The sequence below is a fragment of the Cololabis saira genome, chromosome 24 (assembly GCF_033807715.1).
Source record: "Cololabis saira isolate AMF1-May2022 chromosome 24, fColSai1.1, whole genome shotgun sequence".
Lineage (NCBI taxonomy): Eukaryota > Metazoa > Chordata > Actinopteri > Beloniformes > Belonidae > Cololabis > Cololabis saira.
In genome coordinates, this window is record NC_084610.1 from 10,487,345 (window position 1) to 10,512,493 (window position 25,149).

Here is a 25,149-nt window from a genome sequence, read left to right on the forward strand (position 1 = left end):
CTTAAAGCAGCTGTTATGAATAGACGTTGTCATGTGGTTAAAAATAGTGTAGTTGTGCTGTATCCCTTTTGTATTTTGATCAAAACATGTCACACACATTTTATTAAGCCAACTGAGACTCATCTTTCGGTCATTCTTCACCAAATCAGCGTTCCACTGGAACGATTCACCGATGGACAGGTTGTCTGATCTGATGTGCAGACTCCAATTAAATGTTAAGCTTACACCATGTGGATTTGTAAAAGAAACAGTAATCGTGTTAGGGGTTTTCATGCATAACAGGACAGAATTTCATTCAGATTTCACAGGCCAGGAAGTCCAGGATAAACAGACAATGCTATCTGCTGACAAATGTACTTTCAGTCAGATCCCACTGTAATCACTGATAAACACTTTCATTCAAAAGGTTTGGACACAATAAACTAATCATTTTGAATGAGTGGGGCGTCCAAATTTATAACTGGTAATGTGTAAAGGCTAATAAGTTGAATTTTAATAATCTTTTTTGCATCTTATCCCCAGATAACATTTTATGTTTTGTTTAGTTTACAGTTGACCATTCATGTTACACCCAAGCAACTCCCGGGTTGAGACTTGCCACAAAGTAAGAACGTTTGCAGTTCCTTGACTGACCACTGGGGGGTGAGCCCGAAAGCAAGTTCATCTTCATTGACCCCCATGTTAAAAGGTTGAAATTTGCAGCAGATATAAACATATAAAGCGCTTTTAAAAACAACGCCAAGAGAATTAAAACAAAAGATAAACATATTTGCAGTCTGGTTCAAGAAATGACTTTGGTCTCCATAGCGACTAGGGTTGCCACCCGTCCCGTAAAATACGGAATTGTCCTTTATTTGTGAAAAAAATGTTGCGACCCGTATTGAACTAATACGGGGCACGATTTGTACCATATTTTCATTAACTTTTACACCATATTCTAGTTGAATTATGGAAATAAATTAACCTTTACACCATATTCTAGTTGAATTATTGAAATAAATTAACTTTTACACCATAGTCTAGTTGAATTATTGAAATAAGTTAACTTTTACACCATATTCTAGTTGAATTATTGAAATAAATTAACTTTTACACCATATTCTAGTTGAATTATTGAAATAAATTAACTTTTACACCATATTCTAGTTGAATTATTGAAATAAATTAACCTTTACACCATATTCTAGTTGAATTATTGAAATAAATTAACTTTTACACCATATTCTAGTTGAATTATTGAAATAAATTAACTTTTACACCATATTCTAGTTGGATTATTGAAATAAATTAACTTTTACACCATATTCTTCACCTGTAGGCTATATTATACATTTGGACTGATGTGGACATACAGTAGCATAGGAGGATATTTCAGTTGCAGGTATGGTTGTCTGTCTGTACAGTCATGCAAGTTCAATGCTATTAAAGCACTTTAAACTTTAAATCAAAGCATTTAGTTTTTTTATATAAAAATTTTATATAAAAATAAACACATTTTTATTCAGTTTAGAAGTTTGGGGGCTTTTTTCTTTTGGTTCCTGTGCTGCTGAAATCAGGGCGTCCCTTATTTCTATTTCTGAAAGGTGTCAACCCTAATAGCGACATGCTGTAGCCGATGATTTCCCAGTGATGTCGTTAGCGATGGGCCGCGTGACCGCGGGATACGAGCGGAGCTCTGCTACTCCTCACTTTAGCGGCGGCAGCACTCGTTTCAGTTATAGTTTCAGATACAACACTTGAAATGAGGACATTTGGGCGGATCTGAGAAGAATTAATGTGAAGTAAATTAACATCCCAGGTAAGCCTAAACGGAGTCAGCCACGCTAAAATAGCTAAGAGTGACTGAAAAGTACGCTTTTTTCCACTGAATCGGTTCCAGGGCTGGTTTTGGGCCAGTACTGAGTTTGGAACCGGGCTTTCTGTTTCCACCGACAAAGAACTGGCTCCAGGCCTGAAAAAATGGTAGCACCAGAGACGTTCTATAAACGAGACAGCCCACTACGGTTGTGTTTCCTGTATCTGTGTCACGTGGGTTTCCCCACTGCCCCGCCCCTTTAGGAGACAGGAAGCAGCTCCTGAGTCTATTGAGTCCTCTGGGAAAAGTGAACGTGAGCACAGATTATTACCAATTCCTTCGTCCCATAGTAACCTAAGTAAATATGGGACCCATTTTTCAAAAGCCATATACCTTCTGAACATTCTGACACCAAAATGGCAATTTTCAGACCGACAGATTAGGAGAAAATGAACTTTGTTTGAGACCTGTCTCTGTCTGAGCAACACACTCTCGCGAGATGTGGCTCTCATAGCTAATAATATAATATAATAATAATACATAGCTCTGCTCAGAGTCGTCAGTCACTGCAGAACTGCCAAAGTCATTTTCCCATCGGATAAAATGAAGTTTAAAACTAAAATAAAACTTGCTTCTTTGCTTAATAATACTGTTATTGTCAGTGTTGGGGGTAACGCGTTACAAAAGTAACGCAATTACAGTAATGTATTACTATTTGCTGTAACGCAGTAATATAACGCATTACTAATACATTTTCGGTAATATTTTACTCGTTACAATCTAAGTAACGCGCGTTACAACGCATTTTAACCCGTTTAGCTGTTGTTTTTTAAAGAATTCACCAACACCGCGTCCGCGAGACATCCCGACAACAGAAAAAAGCGTTGGGAACGCGGCGCGGCGGAACGTAGCGCCGCTGGACACTGTTTGTGTGGGGACTGTTCAGTGAGCAGAGCCGGCAGGGAAAAGTCAACAGTGCGGCGTGTCCGCGTGTAACTTAAATCTACCATGGTCTCAGCGTTAGGGCTCGGCCAAGTGAGGCTTTATTAATATATGGGCTTTATACATTTATTAAATATATATGAGCGCGGAGTCGGCGAGGAGCTGCGCGCGGCGAGGAGCCCGAGCCGGGCTCACAGTCAGTCGCGCCGTGAGAGCGGATTTATGGTTCCGCGTTAAATCGACGCAGAGCTTTCGCCGTAGGGTACGCAGTAGTTCGCGTAACCCACGGCGTATGGCCTGCGTTGGTGTAACGCGGAACCATAAATCAGCCTTAAACCACACCTGCAGCCCATCAGGAGGAGAGGTTAAAACAGCTGCGAGTTGTTGATTGCTGGTTCGTTTTCTTAACTCTGAGAGCTTTATTGGTTTGTTTGTTAGCTTGCTGGTGTTTTTTTTCTCTCTGGGAGTTATTTATGAAGAAGTTCTGAGTTCCGTGTGAGCAGTATTCGAGTTGAGGGGGGATGAGGGGTGATGTGATGGCACCCCCCCTGAAATAAAAACGGTCCAAATCATCCCCCCTGAAATAAAAACAGTCCAAATCATCCCCCCTGAAATAAAAACGGTCCAAATCATCCCTGAAATAAAAACGGTCCAAATCATCCCCCCTGTAAAACTGCCATCCCCCCTTTCCATCCCTTATGTCATTTCATCAATGAATGTGGTTTTACTGCTATTTCAACATTTAGAGTCATCACCAGAAAAATAACACCAGAAAAATAACTTATTTGACAATTTTCACCTGTTTCAAGTAAATTTTCACTTGAAATAAGTAGAAAAATCTGCCAGTGGGACAAGATTTATCTTTTTTTGCTATTTTGTTGAAAGTAACTCAAAAGTAATACACAAGTAGTGTAACGCATTACAATTCAGATATAGTAATATTGTAATGTAACTAATTACTTTCAAATGACAGTAACTAGTAATATATAATGTATTATATTTTGGATGTAACTTGCCCAACACTGGTTATTGTTATTATTGAAGTCTTTTTGGAAGGGAAAAAAAATATTAGACTTATCCGATAATCTTGTACTGGGTGGGCGGCCACGCCCACTTAGGAGACAGGAAGTGGATACCATTTTATACCATTGGCAGTAACGGTAATGCGCTATCTTCTGTACAGAGTATCTTTGGTAGCACCAACTCTTTGCTGGGCTAGAGGAAAGAACCGCTTACGTAAGCGGAGGGGGCGGAGTTATTAAGACCAACGGCAATAGCAAGACTGGGAGACGGAGACATTTTCAAATAAGTGATGAATTAATCTTGATGCAGAAAAGCAGCAGTGGACTGAGGAGGAGATGACCTGTCTTTTAGCGATATGATCCACGGAGGGTGCTACGTGGACCAAGTCCGTATTAAAGCAAATACGTTGTTGTTGTTTCAATTTTCGGGCCAACGTTTACAGTGAAGTAATGACGTGGCTCCACTTAAGGCTGAATTATGCTTCTGCGTCACACCAACGCAGAGCACACGCCGCAGCCGTGACACCGTGCTGAACCCTTCGGACTTCTCCGTCACTCCATTTGGTCGCGGTGCAGTACCCCCCGCGACCGCTAGTTAGCGATCTTTTTCTGAATGGCTTATCCAACTTTTTTCCGTCACAGTAAATCAAAGAAATAAGGACAACTATTGTGCAAAAAACCAAAACAAAAAAAAATCACATATAAACGAAGAAAAGAGCCCTGGAAGTTCACTACTGCTTCAAACCGGAAACCGGAAATGCTTCGCTTTCAAACGAACCAATCACAGCCCTTTTTGTCAGCGTGTGGTCTGCGTCTCCTCGATGCGTAGTTACAATTTTCGGGAGGTACGCGTGAGTGACGCCGCAGGTGACGGCGTGTCGTCTGCGTCGACCCAAACCACACGCCGTAGGCACGGCGCCATTTTGACGCAGAAGCATATTTCAACCTTTAGCATCCGAGCTATGGAAAAACCAACCGGTTGTGAATCAGCACCAGCTCTGGCCCATAACCAGCTCTGGAACCGGTTTGGCGGAAAAGGGGGCAAAAGTGTCTCAACTAGCATTATGAGCAACAAGAGTCTTTAAAATCTTCAGAAACTCCTGAAAAAATAATAAAAAAAATATTAAAAAATAAATTGCTTTACTTACAGCAACATCCACTTTAGCATTCCTTTCAGAAAGGGAGTGAAAAAAATATAAAAACCGTTAGATGTCACACAATGTGGGGTTGTAACAGAGCCAATGTTTGTTCATTCCTGTATGAAATTGTGTAATTATAAAGTCTGATATGCAATAAGTAACGTACTACATAACGTATTTGACCACATAAACAATTGTGACAAAGTGTTCGATTGAAGGGAGCTGTCTTTCTTGGAAATGCTAAGTTCCCCTTAAGACATTTTATTTTTGTTCCTTAACCTTCGTAAGCATCCCCTTTCCTTGTTATGGTTTCTCTGTCAGAAGAGACCAAGACTTCATGTTCCAGTGCTTTATGTGATCAGGTGACTTCACACATCACCCCAAACGGCGTACATCAGTCAAGATGGGAGCCTTGTTTGGATAAGGATGAAAGTTCAAGCACCCCTCTCTTACAGCCTCAAGGTACAGCAGAGTTTAATAAAAGCACCAATGGAAACAAGCAATGAAAACAGCTCATTTCATGCACGGGCTGATTAAAACATCAGTTTGAGTTTGTTAAAGGACAAAACATGTTCGGACCAACGCACGTGGATAAACAGAGCAATGGTGTACGTAACCCGCCGGGAAATGTTTAAGGCTCTTCGTCAGCATCTCTCAGCTGTGTTGTCTTAAACTTTGTTGGCAAATGTGCAGATTTATGTCCTTTCAAGTGTCAGCTTCCTTTGTTTTTGTCGGTGACTGGCTGTCTGAGGTCTGTGAAAACGGGGACTTTTCTCTCTCTCTCTTTTTTTTTTTTCTTCCCAAATACAAGATGTTTTTCTGTTTCAAGGAGTAACTGCATTCTTAAAAGTTACTACATTCCTGGAAGAGGATGGTATTTTCCCCAGAAGGAAATGAGAAGTGCACAATTTTCTTAATAAAAAGGACATTAAAGAGGGGAAACTTCTGTCTGTAAGACAGCGATTCAGGGTAATCACATTTTCTCCCATAAATTCATCACCCTCAGACACTTGGCACATGGACAAGAAGCACATGACAGGTCCAGTAAACTCCCCAGCTGGTGGGATTCATGTAACCTTATAGAAAAAGCTTATCTGAATCATTTTCTCATCAGTCGTCCTCTTCCAGATTGAAGAGCTGAACTTCTTCTCTGTGTACCAATGACGTCTTGAAGCGTGCGACCAATGTTAACATTTTGATTTAATATAATAAACAGTATGATCGCCGAGGGACTGGCAGCTGCGTCAGTGTGCTCGCTGATTCACTGTGGGCAAATCAAATGTCCGGGAGCATTACTCAAGACGCAGCCCACGTGAAAAAAATAAAGTAAACCGTCTTTGGAGCATTTGGTCTGAGCACGAGAACATTAATGAAAAATGAAAGATCTGGTCCATACCTGGTTATTAAATTGAGTTTGTTCAAACTCAAATGAACAAAACACATGAAATTGGCATCAATTGTATTAACAAAGACTGTGTTAAAAATACCACACGGAACGAGTCAACTATAACTTAAGCAGCGATGAGCTAAAGTAGCTTTTCTCTGTCACATTGTTGTGGAGGGATTTAGCCTCACTTGAATTTTTAATGTTGTTTTGGTTAGTTTTTGGGAATCCCCAGCTCTCTTCAGGTCCTACCGCAGTGTTTACATCAAGTTGAGGTTTGAACTCTAATTCTTTGTTATTTTTCAGAGACTCTTCAGAGATTTGCTGGTGAGCTTGGAGCCATTGTCCTGCTGAGGGATCTGGTTTCATCATTGGCCTAAAGTTTGACTCCAGAATACTTCGGTATTCACTCTGACTAAAGCTGTCCAGGTCTTGATCCCACGACTGTCCCCGGAGCTGAAATGACATGTTGGTGTTGTTATGCTATGTTTGGCTTTTGACACTTGAGTAACTTTTTTCACTCTAAGTTGCTTAGAAATCACATTAAAATCTTTCCAGGACTCCTTCTTGGACAGCTGCTGATGTTTTTCCTCTTTGACCTTGTGTTAACACATGCCGAAAATCTCAAGATCAGCAAAGGGACCAACCGTTTTGTTTTTATAGCAGTGCTCAGACTTGCTGCTGGTGAGTTAGTCGACTGCTTAGCTGTTGCTAAGGTGGCCCTCACACCAGACGGGTTGTTCTGATCCGTGTGCCAGAGCGAGACTGACCCTCCCTCCTGATCCCCCGCTGGCCTGCACACACATTACCTCGGTCTGGATCACACCTGAGAATGAATGATGACTGTACATAAGTTGCTGCATGAGTTTTTCAGGTCGGATTCAGCTCTCTCACCTCTTTGAAGCTCTAGATTGTGCTTCTATGTTGTTCAATGTTGTCACGAGGAACGGACGTATCTATGTGCCATGCATGCATTAGACTTGTAGTCATCCAGACCACTTTTTTTGTGGTCTTGGTCATGTCTCGGACTCAAATAATTGAGATGGCGTTGCACACACCAAGGTGACAGAATCTTGTATCACCCGTTCTTCCGCTTGATAATGTACAGTTTTGTAAACTATTTGTATTTTGTATTTGATTTAATGTTTTGGTGCATCTGCATGTGTGTTTGTATTTAATTACAGTTTTGTGTTTATAACGGCCTTGTTTGAATAAATATATGAATAATATTTGCATAAGGTTGTGATTGATTAAGCATCAGATCCATTTCAGTGATGCTGATATACGGTGTAATCTGGCTACTATAATGGTAAATAATGTAATTTCAAGTCAATAATTGTATCTTTAATATTTAAAATTCACGTTTCATCTACAAATTGAGTACAATTTAAATCAGTAATATTTACTATTCATTAGACTTCTCTGAGGTGGAGGGGGGTGTTGGAGGCTGGTTATTCTGTTAGATGACTTTGGGACTAGTTAATAGTCGTGTTAATCCTTAAAAGCACTGGAGTCAATCCTCCAATAGTGTAGAAATAGTGGTAGTGCAGTCGCCACACATCTGATCTCAGCTGATTGATGAAAACATTGATAGTGAGTTCAACATCATCATCCACTTCTCTGTGTTATTGTGCTGCAGTTGAATACAAGCTCATATGGAAACTAAGCAGCTGAACCAGGATGGAGCTGATGTTCTACAATCACACAAGATGAGGAAATAACTAGGTTTGTTTTTGGTCTCGGTCTTGAGTTGAACTAGTTTTGGTCTTGATACTCTCTGGTCTTGGTAGTGTCTTGGTCTCGGTTTAGATGGTCTTGACTACAAGTCTAGCATGCATGTCACACGGGCCTTATACATGCGATCACACCGCGCCCAAGCACACCTCTTACACCTCTTACACCTGTGCTTGAGCATGAAACAGGGTGCTCAGGGTAACCAAGCACACCAAACTTCAGGGGTCAATCGTGCACGATTACGGCACGGTTGCCTACATGGAGACTTCGGCGGACTCTTTAAACGTCTGTGGAGGCAGTGGGAGGGTTTTTCCACACTCCGCCTCTGCACTCTGGCTGGGCTCGTGTTAAATAATTACACGGTGTAATACGTTGCGGGTTGCTGTTCATCTCAGGTTGTATTAGAATTGACAGAGTGTGTTTTCTTTTTCACGCGACTGTAAATGTGATACTGCACGGCTCAGTGCGAAGTGTGCGTGCACCTGAGCGGTTCTGTTAGTCATAAAGTGAATATTAAAGCATGGTGTGATCTGCGTATGCTTTTCTGGATTGATGTTTTTATTTGGATGCATGATGTCGAATGGTTGGTTAATAGTTAATAGATTATTTTGAGTAGCAGCCCATTAAGAGCCTTGCCAGTTGTGCACTCAGCCGTCCCTCACATCCTGCTGGATATCAGACCAGTGGGGTTATGGATCAAAATAAGACTGAAACCCAGACAAACACACACAGAGCATTGTCCTACTAACCCAACTCTGCAGCCTCTGTTTGTGTTTGGAGTCTGGGGAATGTGACTGCACAGCAGATCTGATCTGACAGTCATCACGGGGGAAAAGAGATCCAAGGCATGAAACGGCGCTGGAGGCCAGGGGCCCGAGTCCAGGAGCAGGACCGGGACCAGGGTTTAACCACAATACCGGTAACACGTAAGACACAAGTGGTAATCTTGCACCGGGACGTCATTTTCTTCTTGGACTTGAAGTCAATGAGGTCATGTTACTTTAAGTCCAGCTTGTAAAACCCTGTAATTTGGCTGTTTAAATCAAATCCAGCCACTTCCTTACTTCTGTGCAGCATAGAAGAGCTGATAGTCATGCAAAACATGCAGCTTTTATACCCTAAGGTGTAGCATCGGATACAGGCGAGTACCAGCACTCCCGCGTCGTCTTTTCGCCGCTCGTATCATGACACATGTCTGTGTCGGGCAGAGCACTCTGCGAAGCAGGACTGCCGAGACCTGGCAAATATTAAATGTGGCATATTTACTCGCTTGAGCGCAGACCAAAACAAATGTCACTGGGCAGACACAGTGCAGACCCTCGGATTAAAGCGGCAGAATGTGTTTGTCTCTTTAAGCCTGCTTCTCATTTGCCGTCTCACACACACAAGCACACGCTGCCTCTCGCTCGAGCTTCACCTCACATGTGGTTTTGTGATTATGTGGCCAGCCAAGTAGCTTACGAGGGGCTTGTCTATACGGCTGCGGTAATATACATGCAACCATGAGTTGTGGAGACCTGGAGATATAGAGAGGGGTCTGAAACAAACGGGAATGTTTACATCCTTTTCAAGATGAGTCACAAATAGGGCTCACTTAAATGCAATGTTTGCCAGATTTGCTGAAAACCTCTCCACCTGTCTATTTATCCAACAGCTCCTTCCTCTAATCTCTCATCTTTTTCTTCTTTTCTTTGTTCTCTCTGGTAACTTTTGAAGTAAAGTGATGATAGAGCTGCGGGAACATTAACGCAAGCTGTTTACTAACACAGGCATGCAAACTCGATTGACTCCAATTGTTTAAAAATTGCAACAAAAAAAACTGTCGCGACGGTCTGGCTGCAGACCTCCACCGCTCTCACATCAGCTCCTTTATTTGAGAAAAAAATGTTGCGTCCCGTATTGAACTAATACGGGACACGATTTGTACCGTATTTTCATTAACTTTTACACCATATTCTAGTTGAATTATTGAAATAAATTAACTTTTACACCATATTCTAGTTGAATTATTGAAATAAATTAACTTTTACACCATATTCTAGTTGAATTATTTGAAATAAATTAACTTTTACACCATATTCTTCACCTGTAGGCTATATTATACATCTGGGCTGATATGGACATACATAGCATAGGAGGCTATTTCAGTTGCTAGTATGGTTGTCTGTCTGTACAGTCATGCAAGTTCAATGCTATTAAAGCACTTTAAACTTTAAATCAAAGCATTTAGTTTTTTCATATAAAATAAACACATTTTTATGCAGTTTAGAAGTTTTGGGGCTTTTTTTTTTGGCTCCTGCGCTGCTGAAATCAGGGCGTCCCTTATTTCTATTTCTGAAAGGTGGCAACCCTACCTACAAGGAACTGGCTGGAGATCACCAGGAAGCCAGGAACCTACATCATCTATTACATCACCAAAGCAGGAAATATGTCAAATGAGCGAGAAAACCCACAGAACAATAACAATAGAGACGAATTTTGGTATGTGATGATACTCGTAGCCCCTTTCAAACCTCTCTCAGCTGCCTGTTTGAATATGGTGGTTGCATCGCTCCAACAAGGTTTTGGGGCCAGTGTAGCACCAGTTCTCTTGGCAGAGAGTCAGTGCTTTCATCACAGCCGGCGGTCGCACAAACCGAAAAAAAACTAGTGCTAAGTCTGGCTCTAGCACTGAGCTAGCACTGGAACCACTTTGGTCCAAAACCCCTGAGTACTTTTTAAACCCAGTGCACCATGTACTGTACACAGTGTTCTTACACACATAAGAAGTGATACTCATGGAAATGACGATGACGAACTCCTTTGTCTTTCCTTCATTCATCCAAGTTTTTGGCCAACATTTGACCTCTCGTTGATTTAAAAAGTCCCAAACAAAATGAACTGAATTTTCCTGGTCTTGTGTGGAATCTGTTAGTTCTTTGTGAGGGATTAAAGCTGTGCACTCAAAGGCACCAAAGATGGACCACAAGGGATGCAAACAAGTGTCCCACCAGTTCCACTACGTCAATAAGACGGTGACCATTGATTGTGCAATGTGTGTCTTTTTTTGAGTCCTGCGTCTGGGGTACTTTTAGGCCCCGTTTACACGTAGCAAAAACGGTGGCGTTTTCATGCGTTTTGGCCGTTCGTTTACACGTAAACAAAGCTCAAAGTCACCAAAAACGATCATTTCTGAAAACTCCGGCCAAAGTGGAGATTTGCAAAAACACCGTCTTCACGTTGTAAACGGAGGGAAACGGACATTTAGGCTTCAGAACGTCACATTATGCCACAGAAACATCACCACACTGCAAAAACTCGTCATCACTGGAAAAAAGTGAAAATTTACTTGAAACAGGTGAAAATTGTCAAATAAGTTATTTATCTGGTGATGACTCTTGTTTTAAGTGTAATGAGATTTTTTGACTAAAAAGGAGACATTTAAATTAGAAATAAGACAAATATTCCTGGTAAGATTTTGAGTTTTTGCAGTGCAGCGTCATGTGCTCGACCTGTGTTTACAATTTGTTTGGCCACCGTCAATGTTTTCTTGTATTTTACCTGTTTTATATTCTAACGTCACACTTAAAAGTAACTCCACTTCTCTGTCACTCCAAACGAAAGATTCTCGTTCCATCTTGGAAGTAACTGGAAGTTACACGTGTCATTTGTTGATGTTTTTTTCCAGGATTCTGATTGGCTAGCATGACTTTATCTTCTCGTTACACTGCTCCCTGTAGGTTTAGCTGCTCATAGCACCTTAACAGCTATTTATGCGGGTTCGTGCAAATGATGATATTTTTCAAAACATAGAGGGGGAAATATCCGTTTTTGTAAATACCCGGCTATGTGTAGACGTGGCGTAAGTCTATGCACTTTAAGACTCACAAAAGGTGCACAAATTGGCATATAATCCAAAATTTGATAGCTATGGTGCTGTGGGGGAGTACTGCAGGGTGAACTGGAGACATGTTACTTCCAGGTCTGACATACTTTTATTTTTTTTTTGCATGCTTTTTTTCCCAGGCTTGAACATGAAGGAACCATGAAAGAACAAGGGACCTTCATAGGAGGATATCCTTCATTGGAGGAGAGCCTTCATTGGAGGAGAGCCTTTGTTGGAGGAGAGCCTTTGTTGGAGGAGAGCCTTCATTGGAGGAGAGCCTTCATTGGAGGAGAGCCTTCATTGGAGGAGAGCCTTCATTGGAGGAGAGCCTTCATTGGAGGAGAGCCTTTGTTGGAGGAGAGCCTTCATTGGAGGAGAGCCTCCATTGGAGGAGAGCCTCCATTGGAGGAGAGCCTTTGTTGGAGGAGAGCTTCCATTGTAGGAGAGCCTTTGTTGGAGGAGAGCCTTCATTGGAGGAGAGCCTTCATTGGAGGAGAGCCTTCATTGGAGGAGATCCTTTATTGGAGGAGAGCCTTCATTGGAGGAGAGCCTTTGTTGGAGGAGAGCTTCCATTGTAGGAGAGCCTTTGTTGGAGGAGAGCCTTCATTGAAGGAGAGCCTTCATTGGAGGAGAGCCTTCATTGGAGGAGAGCCTTCATTGGAGGAGATCCTTTATTGGAGGAGATCCTTTATTGGAGGAGAGCCTTTATTGGAGGAGATCCTTCATTGGAGGAGAGCTTCCATTGTAGGAGAGCCCTGATTGGAGGAGAGCCTTTATTGGAGGAGAGCTTCCATTGGAGGAGAGCCTTTGTTGGAGGAGAGCCTTCATTGGAGCAGAGCCTTCATTGGAGGAGAGCTTCCATTGGAGGAGAGCCTTTGTTGGAGGAGAGCCTTTATTGGAGGAGAGCCTTCATTGGAGGAGAGCCTCCATTGGAGGAGAGCCTTCATTGGAGGAGAGCCTTCATTGGAGGAGAGCCTTGACTGACGGAGAGCCCTGATTGGAGGAGAGCCCATGTTGGAGGTCTGCAGCTATCAGAATTGTGACATTCATCTGGATTATGTCATGTATGATGGTGTTTGCATCACATCACTGTACAAAGTCATACAAATTTATGTCTAGCATGATTAATGAAAGTACATTTTTACCCAATTTTCAATTACAACGGTTGTTTTTTCTTGATCAGTGAAGAGCAGCACGTTGCACGCAGCTGCCGGGAATCTAATATGATTGATTAACTGATCATCAGCAAGTGTGTGAACCTCAGAGGTTTTGGCAGTTTGTGGGGTTAAACGAATGCCAAGGACGGAAGACATCAGCAATCATCTTTGAAATGCAAGAACAAAACCATCATTCTACAATGAAAATAAAAAAAGTTGCTATTTTCCTTCGCAGTTGATATTCAACAGCCCAATGCACCCCCCTATACTGAACTTGAAACAGCCCCAGTAGGAAACATTTAATCTTTCATTTCTTGCCAGGAATATTCATACAGAGAAGCCCAGCAGCAGCTCGCAATTACTGACGCTTACCAAAAAAAAAGAGAAGGAAAAAGAAAAAAAGGCCGCATTGGATGAAGAGGAAGGTGATGACCTCAAATGTAGAAAAATATTCTCATTCTTTTAATACTCTTTTGCATATTTTTCATTATTTATTGTTGTTGGAGGGGAAGAGCGGAGGATCCTTCCAAGACTAATACGCTGGAGTCCTTTCAAGAGGCAAGGAAGCAAACCTTTCCACAGAGTAAAGGACAAGAAAGTGTTGTGAATACATATCCACAAACCTTTTTATAGGTTTAATTTTATGTGTTTGCGTTCATGTCAGAACCAAGACAGGGTACCAACCCCCCAGTAGCCAAGGAGACATTTTTTCTTGACTTATTTGGCACAAATAACAAGAAAACATGCACATAAACACCACACTGGGGTTTTTCTGTCACACTTTCCACTAAGCATACTTTCCATAAATCTTCTGGTGACATAATCCAGCTCAAAGGCTTTTTTTCATAACAGCCCATTAGTCTTTCTAATGTCACCAGTGGGCTCGATCACTCAGCTTGATGGCTACACAAACACAACCTCCAAGCGTCTTCCACTTCCCGTGGACCGGGACGTCCTCTCCCGAGTTCAGACCGATCTGTTCCTCCTCTAGCTCTGTTTTGCATCCCCCTCCTCAATGATTTAAGCACCACTACAAGGAGGTAGCGATGCATTTTTCCATGCACACCTTGCAGAAATGAATCCATCCTTGGTGGGAAGAGGGAAAAAAGCATCTTGTAATCCCCCCACTTGTCTTATTCAAGACATCAGTCACCGCTGTGGTGAAGGTTTAAGTCCTGAAAAACCCACTCTAAGTCAAACTGGAAAAGGAAACAAGGCGGTTACTGTCGGGTGGAAAAGGGGGAGGACAGAATTCCCAGAAAACATTGCATCAAAACAAGCTTTGGCCCGGATCTGACCCGTGAGCTGTCAGACGACGTCCGTCTGGTGCGTATTTGTGGACTTGTTTTTTTTTACACTCGTGTGTGAGTGGTACGGCAGGGTGACACACCGCAGCCTAGCTGTGTTTCACCTGGGTCTTCAGACGGGTCTTGTTCCTCTGAATCCCCATCTTAACTTGTGGCTTTCCTGACTTAAAAGAAATACGAAAGGCTTCAGTGAGCAACCAAAGCACAATTTATTAGACTTTTTTAAATCATAACCACAGTTTTTTTTTACGTCTGCCATATTCTTCAACTTGAATGTAGCAACAGACATGGAAAATTAGAAAAAAACATGTTTTTTTAACTTTATAATCTCAATTATTCATGTTCCAATTAGCACGTGGGTGGGAGGAATAATAATAAAAATAAAATGTCCACAGAAGGGAGTAAATCTGTGATTCTACCATTTACAGAGAGGACTACAGAGGCCTGTAAAGGTCAAATAACACGTTCCAGAAAACAATCAAGGGGAAATATCCTCCTCATTTTCCAGAATCTTCTTGGGGAGCCTTGAAACGTTTTTTTTTTTCCTCCCTTCTTGGCCCGTCACAGCTGCAGCACTTGAACTCCCGCCACCGCTGCCCTCAAACTTCACAAACCGACACCCTGCAGCCAAGTCAAACCAGAGAATACGGATGTGGGGGCCCCGCTTGTGGTTCTTGTGTGCATCTGATCAATGGCTCCCCACAGAAATGTACCCAGAAACACTTGCGACCACATCAATCACGCTGCCGGAGTTCGTTCCTTTGCAGCAGAAACTGCACATGCAGGCGCCAAAAAAAGAAAAAAGAAAGAAAAACTGGCCCGCGATATGTCGAGATCACAATCTCCCTCAGAAGGCTGTACATATGGAGTGATTACAAAAACTTTCCATACGATAATAAACAATCAGGGGTTTTTACTTCTAACTCATAACAGCAGAAAAATATGATTCTTACGGACAGTTTCTGTTGCATTTTAAACAAATGAGCTGTCTTACCTTTACACACATAAAGGCATTGTTATTTACATTTTTCCAAGTTCATAAAACAAACTGAAGACTTTGTCAGACCCTGAGTGATGAACTGACGTAGCAGCTGCTGCAGATTGGAAAAAACCCCAGAAAAACCCAACAACCTTCCCTCCACAGACCAGACATGAAGTCTGCAACAATGCATAAGTAAGCCGCCCACTGTTCTGGAAACACACACCGGTGAATGCATCATGTGCTCGCAGGACTCTCCCCGACCTGAGCCAACCTGAAGCCCCCCCTGCTCCAACTACAGTGAGATCTGTAATTACTGGCAGCAGCGTCACTTGATCCTTCTGCAGAGGCGTTTGTCTGAATCCTGGCTTCGGAGGCAGCAACGTCCAGTAAATCTGTCCCACTCCAAGGTGACCAGCAATTGCTCACCATCCTTCCTCGCCTTTATTTGTGCATCTTAATAAGGCACCACCTCACAGGTCTGTGGCAGTAAACTACAGTCAGGCTCGGCATTTACAAATGACTGAGCGTTCAACCTTAATCCTAGAAAAAAAGCAGCTCTAATTACTGTCAATATTCTTAGATGAAGCCTTCCTTGAGATACTAAGACTCAAACCAGGGATTGTCTGGATTTGAGTCAACCTGGGGTCGGATTCACAAAACATTCTTAAAGGTATTGTGACATCATTTTTAACATGCTTTTAACACTATTAAAAGTCTTGGCCAACATCCCTCAAATGTGTCTAAAAGAGTGTAACAAGAAAAACTTCACTCTAGTACTCCATTCCTGGCTTTTTATGACAGTGTTTTTTTGCGCCGTGAAAAACGCTTCCTTTTCTCCCTTTCCTGTCAATCATTGCTCCGCTCCTCCTCCAAACCTCCTCCTCCTCCAGCCATACGCTCACAGCGGCGTCGGAGAGTTAAGCCGGGAGCGACAGGCGATGCATGCACGGAAAAGCAGCACGGCGAACCACAGCAAACAATCATAAAAATAAAGGCATGCAAGCAGCACTGTCCCCTTATCTTAAGTCCAGTCAGTGGCCGCGGGTCTTTTTAGCAGTTTTCCTCCGGTGATGAGAACAGAGGGGGCTCTAAACAGCTCCTTGTTAAGCCTCATTTATGGTTCCGCGTTAAATCGACGCAGAGCCTACGCCGTAGGGTTCAGCGTACGGCGTAGGCTCTGCGTCGGTGTAACGCGGAACCATAAATCAGCCTTTATGGTGCGCTGGAGAGGAGAGGAGACAGGGAGCTGGGTGGAGGGGGCGGTGATTTAGCGGCCCTTTACGTCACGGCCCGCCACCAAACCAGATGCGCCGTTTTTGCACAGTTATGCGGAAAATCCCAGAAAGCACACAATACACTGAATGTTAAAAGTTCGTTGTTTTTTGGGTGTAATTGATGTCAAGACACCCAACAAAACACAAAAAATCAAGAAAAATGTGTTTTTCATGTCACAATACCTTAGAAAATACCCTAGAAAAAAAATCTTCGTAAGTGTCATTTTTTCAGTTCAGTTCAGTCTTAAGAAGAAAAAAGAGAAGTCATATTCTCCAAAAAAGTTCTTGAGTATTTTCTCAACTTTCTTCTTAAGTTTCTTCTTAAGAAAAAACTTAAGAAAAAATGGTATCCTTGAAATAAAAGTTCTCGAATTTGTTCTTGACTTTTTTCTTAACTTTAAGACCTGTCTTAAAATGTCTTCTGTGAAAAGGTAAGACTCTAATATCACCTTTTTCAACACATTTTAGACAAGTTTAGACTAGTAGGTCATAGTTTGAGGATATACTTTGTAATTAATTACACAAAGAGCCCGTTAACTGTTTTAGCATGTTAGTTAGCGTGGTAGTTAATTATTATTAATTTTCCCCAATAGTAATGTTTTTCACACATTAATCTCATCCACCATAACCTTGAAAAGTTCCTGCATCTCTTTTTCTCCTTCTCCATGTTTAGTGAGTGACTGACGGTTCAGACCAAACTACCTGTATAAATGTTGTTTGTTGGCGCGTGCAATGCAATGACATATTTTAAGAAGTCCTTAAGTAGGAAAAATAAGAAATTCGTAAGAAATGACAGTTCTTAAGACGGTTCTTAAGAAAATATTGAGGAATTTCACTTAAGAACTTTCTTATGAACGTCTTAATTTTAGATCTTAAGACATTTCTTAAGATCGTTCTTAAGAACATATTGGTGAATCCGGCCCCTGGATTGGATAATCCGTCCCCTCAGCACCAGTTTCTCCTCAGTTGCTGGTTGGCACGCTGACAGACGGACGTGCCAGACATCCTCCTAACGCGCAGCTGGGAACACAACTCCGGCCCGCTTTCCAGCCGGAGGCAGGAAAACACGCGGCCGACACACGGAGGCACAAAGGGTGACTTGGTCCTTAAACCCGAGAGCGACGCGGCGGTGAAAGATGTGTAGAAGATGAGGCGTAATATAACGCAAACAGCTGAGTGCTGATTGTGGTGCAGAGGGAGGGAGGATGGAGGAAAGACAACAAGAAAGAGAAGCAGCGCAATGACAGACATGCACCTTCATGCAGAATAAAAAGTGTCTGAGAGCAGGAATGTTAAAGGAGAGAAAGAACTGGCTGAAGCCTGTGTGTGGTCCTCCCAGAGACCGCAGGCTGTCCTCGCTCTCCAGATATCCGCCAGTGCACCTGTGGTCCGCATCAGTCGCTTTCTATCATATTTCATCTTTTCTCTGCAGTCTGTTTCGTTTTAACCTCGCTGACCTGAGAAGACGTCGTTCTGCACCCTGTCCTGCCTGACACGGGGTTAAGTACCCCACTTCTGGGGCACTTAGGCGACATCGGGATTCATTCACTTTTTATGATCCGAGGGATCTACGTTCACCGTTCCCAGGGCAACCATTTATATCCCTCACAGCTGAGGAGGAGTCGCTTGTTGGGCCGTTTTTAAGGGTTTTACGGTCAAAGGTACACGTTAATGCCACCTGCAGGTTCTGCTCAGGTGCGTAAACTCGTATAGCTCTGAAGATGCAGGCTTCAGAACAGACGTTGTAGAATTCAGACATATTTTTCAACTGTCACGCTCAGATGGTCGATGGTCCCCAGGGGAGGCGTTTCTGTCAGAGTGCAGGGAAAGACCCGCCCGCCTCCAAGCGCAGCTGTGGATGCAGGTTCATCTGGAGTTTCATTAGTTATGAAAATATCCTGAAAGTCTTGGAGAGCCGGGAAGACGAGGTGGAGAAGGTGGAGGACCACAGGTTCCCTAGTGTTCACCTACTGCTACTAGAAGGGACGGCGTAGACTAAAGGTCTTAAGGAAGCTGGTCAATCTTTGGTGCAGCAGTGTTAGAAATCTCTGGCTCAGTCTTGTGGACTGCTCTGAAGGCCCTGAGGAGGATTGTGCAAAGGAGAGCGTTGCATAATATAAGGGACGGGATTGCAGATAGTTCTCACAGGACAGTCGTGAAGCTTCCGCATCTTCAGGGTTGTTTTACACCAAGTTTTTGTTTCTTTTTAACATGAGAATATGTATTGTATTCCTACAATGGGGAAATTCATTCTCTGCATTTAACCCATCTCTAGTCAAACTGGGAGCAGTGGTCTGCCATTTGCACGGCGCCCAGGGAGCAGTAAAGCTTGAGTTATGGGTCAAAAGACGCCGTGCCTATGGCATGTGGTACGCGTCGACGCAGACCACATGCCGTCACTGACGTGCACCTCCCGAAAATTGTAACTATGCGTCGAGGCAACGCAGACCACACGCAGACAGAGAGGGCTGTGATTGGTTCGCTTGGAAGCAACGCATTTTCGGTTTCCGGTTTGAAGCAGTCGTGAACTTTCAGCGCTCTTTTCTTTGTGTATGTGTGATTTTTTTTGTTTTGGTTTTTTGCACAATAGTTGTCCTTATCTCTTTGATTTACTGTGACCGGAAAAAGTCGGATAAACCATTCAGGAAAAGATCGCTAACTAGTGGTCGCGGGGGAACTGCACCGCGAAGAAACGGAGTGACGGAGAAGTCCGAAGGGTTCACGACGGCATCACGGTGACGGCGTGTGCTCTGCGTTGGTTTGACGCAGAACCATAATTCAGGTTTAAGGGTTAAGGGCCTTGCTCAGGGGCTCAAAGTGGTTGACCTTGGTTGCAATCCAGGGGCTTGAACCTACCACTCCCCATAAAAGCTACGTTCCCATACCAGGAGTCGAACCCGGGCCGCCTGGGTGAAAACCAGGAATCCTAACCGCTAGACCATATGGGACATGATATCAAATGATGTCACCATGAGTTCAAACTGGTTGGTTAAAGGAGTCCTGTGACATTTGTCAGGTCTTGGTCTCATTGTGACAGCGATGAGCAGCAGCACCCAGCTAAACCCCACTGGGGTGGATTATCAGCACCCACGCTGACTTCACACTGGCTCACCGGCCAACTAGAGCAACGCTCGGCGTCTGAACTGTGCTTGGTCAGCTGCTGGAGTCGGGAGAAAACCTCAGTCTGGAATAATCAGATATTCATTAACATTGACTAATGGAATGGAAAATAGGAAGAGAGCGCGGCGAGCCAAAGGGGGAATGTTTATTCTTGAAACCGAAGGAGGCGCCTTTAATTGCAGTGTGAGAAATGTTGAAAGCGGCGTATCTAAAGTAAAAAGGTGTAGCATGAGAACATATGGGCTCTGGACTCGAGCGTCCCACCTGTTCTTACACGGCGCACGCACATGCACGCGCGCCGCCTTTCATGGACCTCCTGCTCTTTGATCCCGGGCCCGTCTGCTGGTATGACTTGGCACATCTGGCACGGTGCCCCAGCTGCCCTGCGCCGTGTTTTCCCCGCATGGGAAGGGCAGGAAAGGAGGGAGACGGAGGGGAGTGTTGTAACTCTGCACTTGCAGCACATGAAATCTGTCTGGAGGCTGCAGATCGCAATGTGGGGAATTCACGTGGAAACGGCTGATCTCACCCCCCAAACCTCCGTCGCCGACGCTTTTCTCGGGAGACATTTGGCCCACTTCTCTGTCCACGCTGGTACTTTTCATGCTGGGTCGCCTGGACGCAGATGTGCCGCCTTCTCCCCGGCCTGCCATAAAACTGCAAACACTTCAAAGTGGCCTTGTTACCCAGAGTCCCTTGCTGTTCTGACATCACCTGCCACCTGTTTTCGCAGCTGCTGCTTCGGGTGCCGAGGCAGCCGAGTCCTTTCGCTGCCGCTCACTTCCGTCTCCCATCAAGCTTTTGCAGCAATGAGGATGATGAAGCTTTACAGGGCAACATTTAAATGATGCAGTATTGATGCAAATGCACCTTAATCAATCAATACAGAGGTGGGTAGTAACGAGTTCCATTTACTCTGTCACATTTACTTGAGTAAGTTTTGGGAAATGTTGTATTTTTAGGAGTAGTTTTGAATCACTATACTTTTTACTTTTACTTGAGTAGATTTGTGAAGAAGAAACTGTTACTCTTACTCCGCTACATTAGGCTACGTTGAGCTGTTACTTTTCTTTTATCCCTTTTATCTGCGTACGCGTCAATCTCATGACACCACTGGGTGATTCTTTGGGAAAAATGTTTGTTTTTGCATGTTTTGTCACATTTACAGGCTTGAAATTTTGTGATACTTGTGCTTAATTAATTTTTTTATTCTGTTATTATTTTATTTATTTTATTATTTATTAAAGTACTTGAATTTACTTTAAGATTATTTTATTTTAAGCTATTTTTTATTAATTTTAATTTATTTTATTATTTTATTGATTTAATTTGCCTGAAGATGATTATTTTGTACTTTTTTCTGTTAGAAAGGTTGTGTTAAAAAAATAAATCAGACGTTACTCAACAGTTACTCAGTACTTGAGTAGTTTTTTCACCAAGTACTTTTTTACTTTTACTCAAGTAATTATTTGGATGACTACTTTTTACTTCTACTTGAGTCATATTATTCTGAAGTAACAGTACTTTTACTTGAGTACAATTTTTGGCTACTCTACCCACCTCCGCTGCAATAATCAACAAGTTACACAGTGTAAATGTTCTATTTTCTGCTATCTTCTGCTGAGCATCCCACTGCTCCCCACTCACTCTACTGATGTTGGTTACATCCTTCAAGTCTCCCATTTTGGCCGGGAAACTACCGTATTTTACCCCTCTTTCCTGCCGTCCTCCCGTTTTATAATATAATAATGTTTAAAAAGCATTCTTGTGCCTCTCCAAAATGAAATGTCACATGCCTGGTGAGAACTGCTGCTTGCTGTAGCCTGAGTGGCAGTTTCTCACAAGGTTAGTGGCAACAACGGGAACAAACTGTCAACAATTCAAAGAGATGGATGGATGTAACGAGAGAGAAGACATTTCTGCCAAAAAAGCGAAGACTTTTTATAAATATATCTAAAAATGGGATAAAAATGGCATACTGAATTTACTTTAGGAGCAGGATGGTGCACAGTTGCGCCATCTAAAAGATGTGTACGGTAACTGCATTTTTAGTGTCTCTCACGGGGAAGGACCGATGTCCGTCAGCAGCTGCAGGCTCAGAAACATCATCAGTCAGTGAAGGCCAGAGAGCCACAATCAATGTGTATATACCAGGGGTCGGCAACCTTTTTGACATGGAGTGCCAGTGTGAAATTTTCTTGTGAATGAATGTGCCATAATCAACAGCAGGCTAAAACAAAGTTACATTAAGGTATGACACAAAATACAAAAACATTTCCAACACACCTGGAATTATATTCTATACAGGCCACATGCAAGCATATTTTACAGGCATCAGAACAGCTTGTCCTAAAAAAAGAGGAAAATTCTTGACGCGGACGAGTGAGGGCGCATCGCGCCCAAACCCTCTAGGGGGGTCCGGGGGCATGCCCCCCCGGAAAATTTTGAAAAATAGACTCAAAATGGTGCATTCTGGTGGCCTCAAAGCTCCATAATCACATCTTTTATCAATGCAAGAATACACACAAAAAATCTGAATTTTTGCAAAGAATGATGCATTTTGATAACATAATAACACGCATTCATCATCATGGGTAATTCTTCATGCATGAATAAATCTTGAAATCAAGATAATCATATCTTAAACTTCTACAATGGCCAGAATCCCCCTTTCACACCTAAATTAATTGACAAAACTACAAAAGACAAGCAGCTCATTGTCTTTCAGAACTGTAGTGTGGAACTCCGAACAGATCTGCTCAAAGTTCAGTGATGAGGAGCTCCACTGAACTATTTGTTATAATTTTGATTATTTAATTCTTTATTGATTTCATAAAATATTCAAATTTTTTGAGATTTTTTATTTGGGGTTTTCATTAGCTGTGGGCCATAATCATCAAAATTATAACAAATAAAGGCTTGAAATATCTCACTTTGCATGTAGTGGGAAATAATATATTTGTTTCACCTTTAGTTGAATTTATTGAAACTAATTAAGTTTAGCAATATATTCTAATTTTCCGACCTTCACTTGTATATTATGACCAATAAATAAGAGCATAATAAATGTCCCGTATCACACCATATCAAGCTCAGGGGATGTTTCAGGTAAGAACTGTGCAACAGATGTCTGGCTCCTCTGTGACGTTATATTACGTTTGTGGAGGTTCCTGCAGCATGCTGCCTGACACACCTCAGAGAGACCTCTGTTTCCTCTTTTAGGACGAGGTGGGGTGTCTGGAGCCTCTGGAGACATCTTGACTTGACTTTTTTTTTTGTTTAAAGCCGCGCGTGTCGGTGCAGTTAGCAGCAGTGAGAGGTAAAGGCTGATTTATGGTTCTGCGTCAGACCAACGCAGAACCTACGCCGTACGTTGCGGGTCGCCGCGTACTCTACGCCGTAGGCTCTGCGTCGATTTAACGCGGAACCATAAATGAGGCTTAACTAGGCAACGGAGCGCAAAGGGGTTCCGTATTGGTTCAATACGGAACGCAACTTTTAATTCCCAATTACGTAACAATTCCGTATTTCAAGGGGCGGGTGGCAAGCCCACACTCATCTCTGCACAGCCTACCTGCTGCAAAAAAGCAGTGCTGCTGCTTTTTTGTCCCGCTGCAAAAATGTGTTTTAAACTGAGCTGCCGCTCCTCTTCATTTCTGCTGCTGCCGCGTCCTGGCTGTCTGTCTGTGAAGGCTGATTTATGGTCCTGCGGTTAAATCGACGCAGAACCTACGCCGTAACCCTACTTTTTTATTTTTTTTTTCCCGTTCCGCGGAAACCGCGGACATTTTTTGCTGAGACCAAGCCTTTTCCAGTGTGCCAATGATTATGCCGCCGCGTGCCAATCATGGCACGCGTGCCTGAGGTTGCCGACCCCTGGTATATACAGTAAACTGAAAATATTTAAAATAAATTAATGTGCTCTCATTCCCTTTGTCTTTTCATTTATGCTCTATTATACAAAATTACACACATAGGAATGTCCACAGCATTTCAGTGTCAACAAAGGTAGAACTATCAGATTCTGAGCACATCATTATTGACAGGTAGATATTTTAGATTTCTTGTAAACTTGTCTTAAATCGTAAGATACTGGACCTCGGTTGAGCTGGTGAAAAATGTCTCTTATTTTTAAATCCAAAACTTGACAGGTATGGTTGGTTACCTTCCTAAACCAGACATGTATCTGTCAATACCATGGTGACAATTGCAGGATATTTCTTTTTGAACTGAATAAGAGGAGCAGCTTGGATGGGGATGGGGATGATCTACACCTGGAGTTTAGATGCTTGCATCTGCAGGAAGTCAAAAATGTTCCTTGTATGGCTGCACATTTAAAAGTTCTGTTGCTTAATCAGACTTGCACCTCTTCAAATGGCAGCAAGACATCCTGAAACCTGAAAATGTGACGTTTCAATTCAATCCCATACCTTTGAAAACAATACGTGCCCTTTAAATGACTCCAACTCCAAGGGCCGAGCAATTTCAGAGGATAAACATCTTCGGGGATACAAACAAAGCAATTGATCACCAACCCTTTGACAGATAACAGCACCAGTAATATTCCTTTGAAGCCATTTCATGAAGACTGCAACAAAACCACAGAAAATCGAATCTATCCGCGAAGCGACCAGCTCTGATTGATCATTTAAACTTTTACCGGCGCTCATCTATAAAGAGTGTATCGACGTTTCTAGCAATGGATTACTTGTATCTGCGGACGGCATATTAGAAATAATAAAGCATGTCGCTACGGTCACATCACTCATTGGTTTGTTCACAGTCTACAATTCCTCCGGGGCAACTTTAGAGAAAAAGAAAAGATTATGAGTTACAGTGCAGAATAAAGAAAAAGTTAGACTTAAACTGGAGTTACAGTGTAGCACTGAAATGAACATTGTTAAAAGTTAATTTCGGGGGTTTAGATCAGGGGTCGGCAACCCAAAATGTTGAAAGAGCCATATTGGACCAAAAACACAAAAAACAAATGTCTGGAGCCACAAAAAAAGAAAAGTCTTGTATAAGCCTTAGAATGAAGGCAACACATGCTGCATGTATCTATATTAGTTAAAAATGGAGGAACATTTTTTTTTTCATTATGCACTTCGAGAAAAAAGTCGAAATGTCAAGATTAATGTTGAAGTACAATCTTGAGAAAAAAGTCGAAATGTCGAGAAAAAAGTCAAAATGACGCGAAAAATGACGAAATGTTGAGAAAAAAGTCAAAATGTCGAGAAAAAAGTCGAAATTTCGAGAAAAAAGTCGAAAGGTCGAGATTAATGTTGAATTACAATCTTGAGAAAAAAGTTGAAAATGTCGAGAAAAAAGTTGAAATGAGAAAAAAGGAAAAAAAAAAAGGAAAAAATCAAAAAAAGAAGAAAAAAGGAAAAAAAAGGTCAAACATTTTTGAAAAAGCTCCAGGAGCCAC

The 25,149-nt window shown here is 42.4% G+C and overlaps 1 non-coding gene across 1 annotated transcript; it reads right to left on the reverse strand.

The window, feature by feature from the left end:
- Positions 1–19,477: 19,477 nt before the first annotated feature.
- On the reverse strand, positions 19,478–19,549 carry trnae-uuc (transfer RNA glutamic acid (anticodon UUC)). The gene has a single exon. It is a non-coding gene; the product is annotated as a tRNA-Glu (tRNA).
- Positions 19,550–25,149: the final 5,600 nt, after the last annotated feature.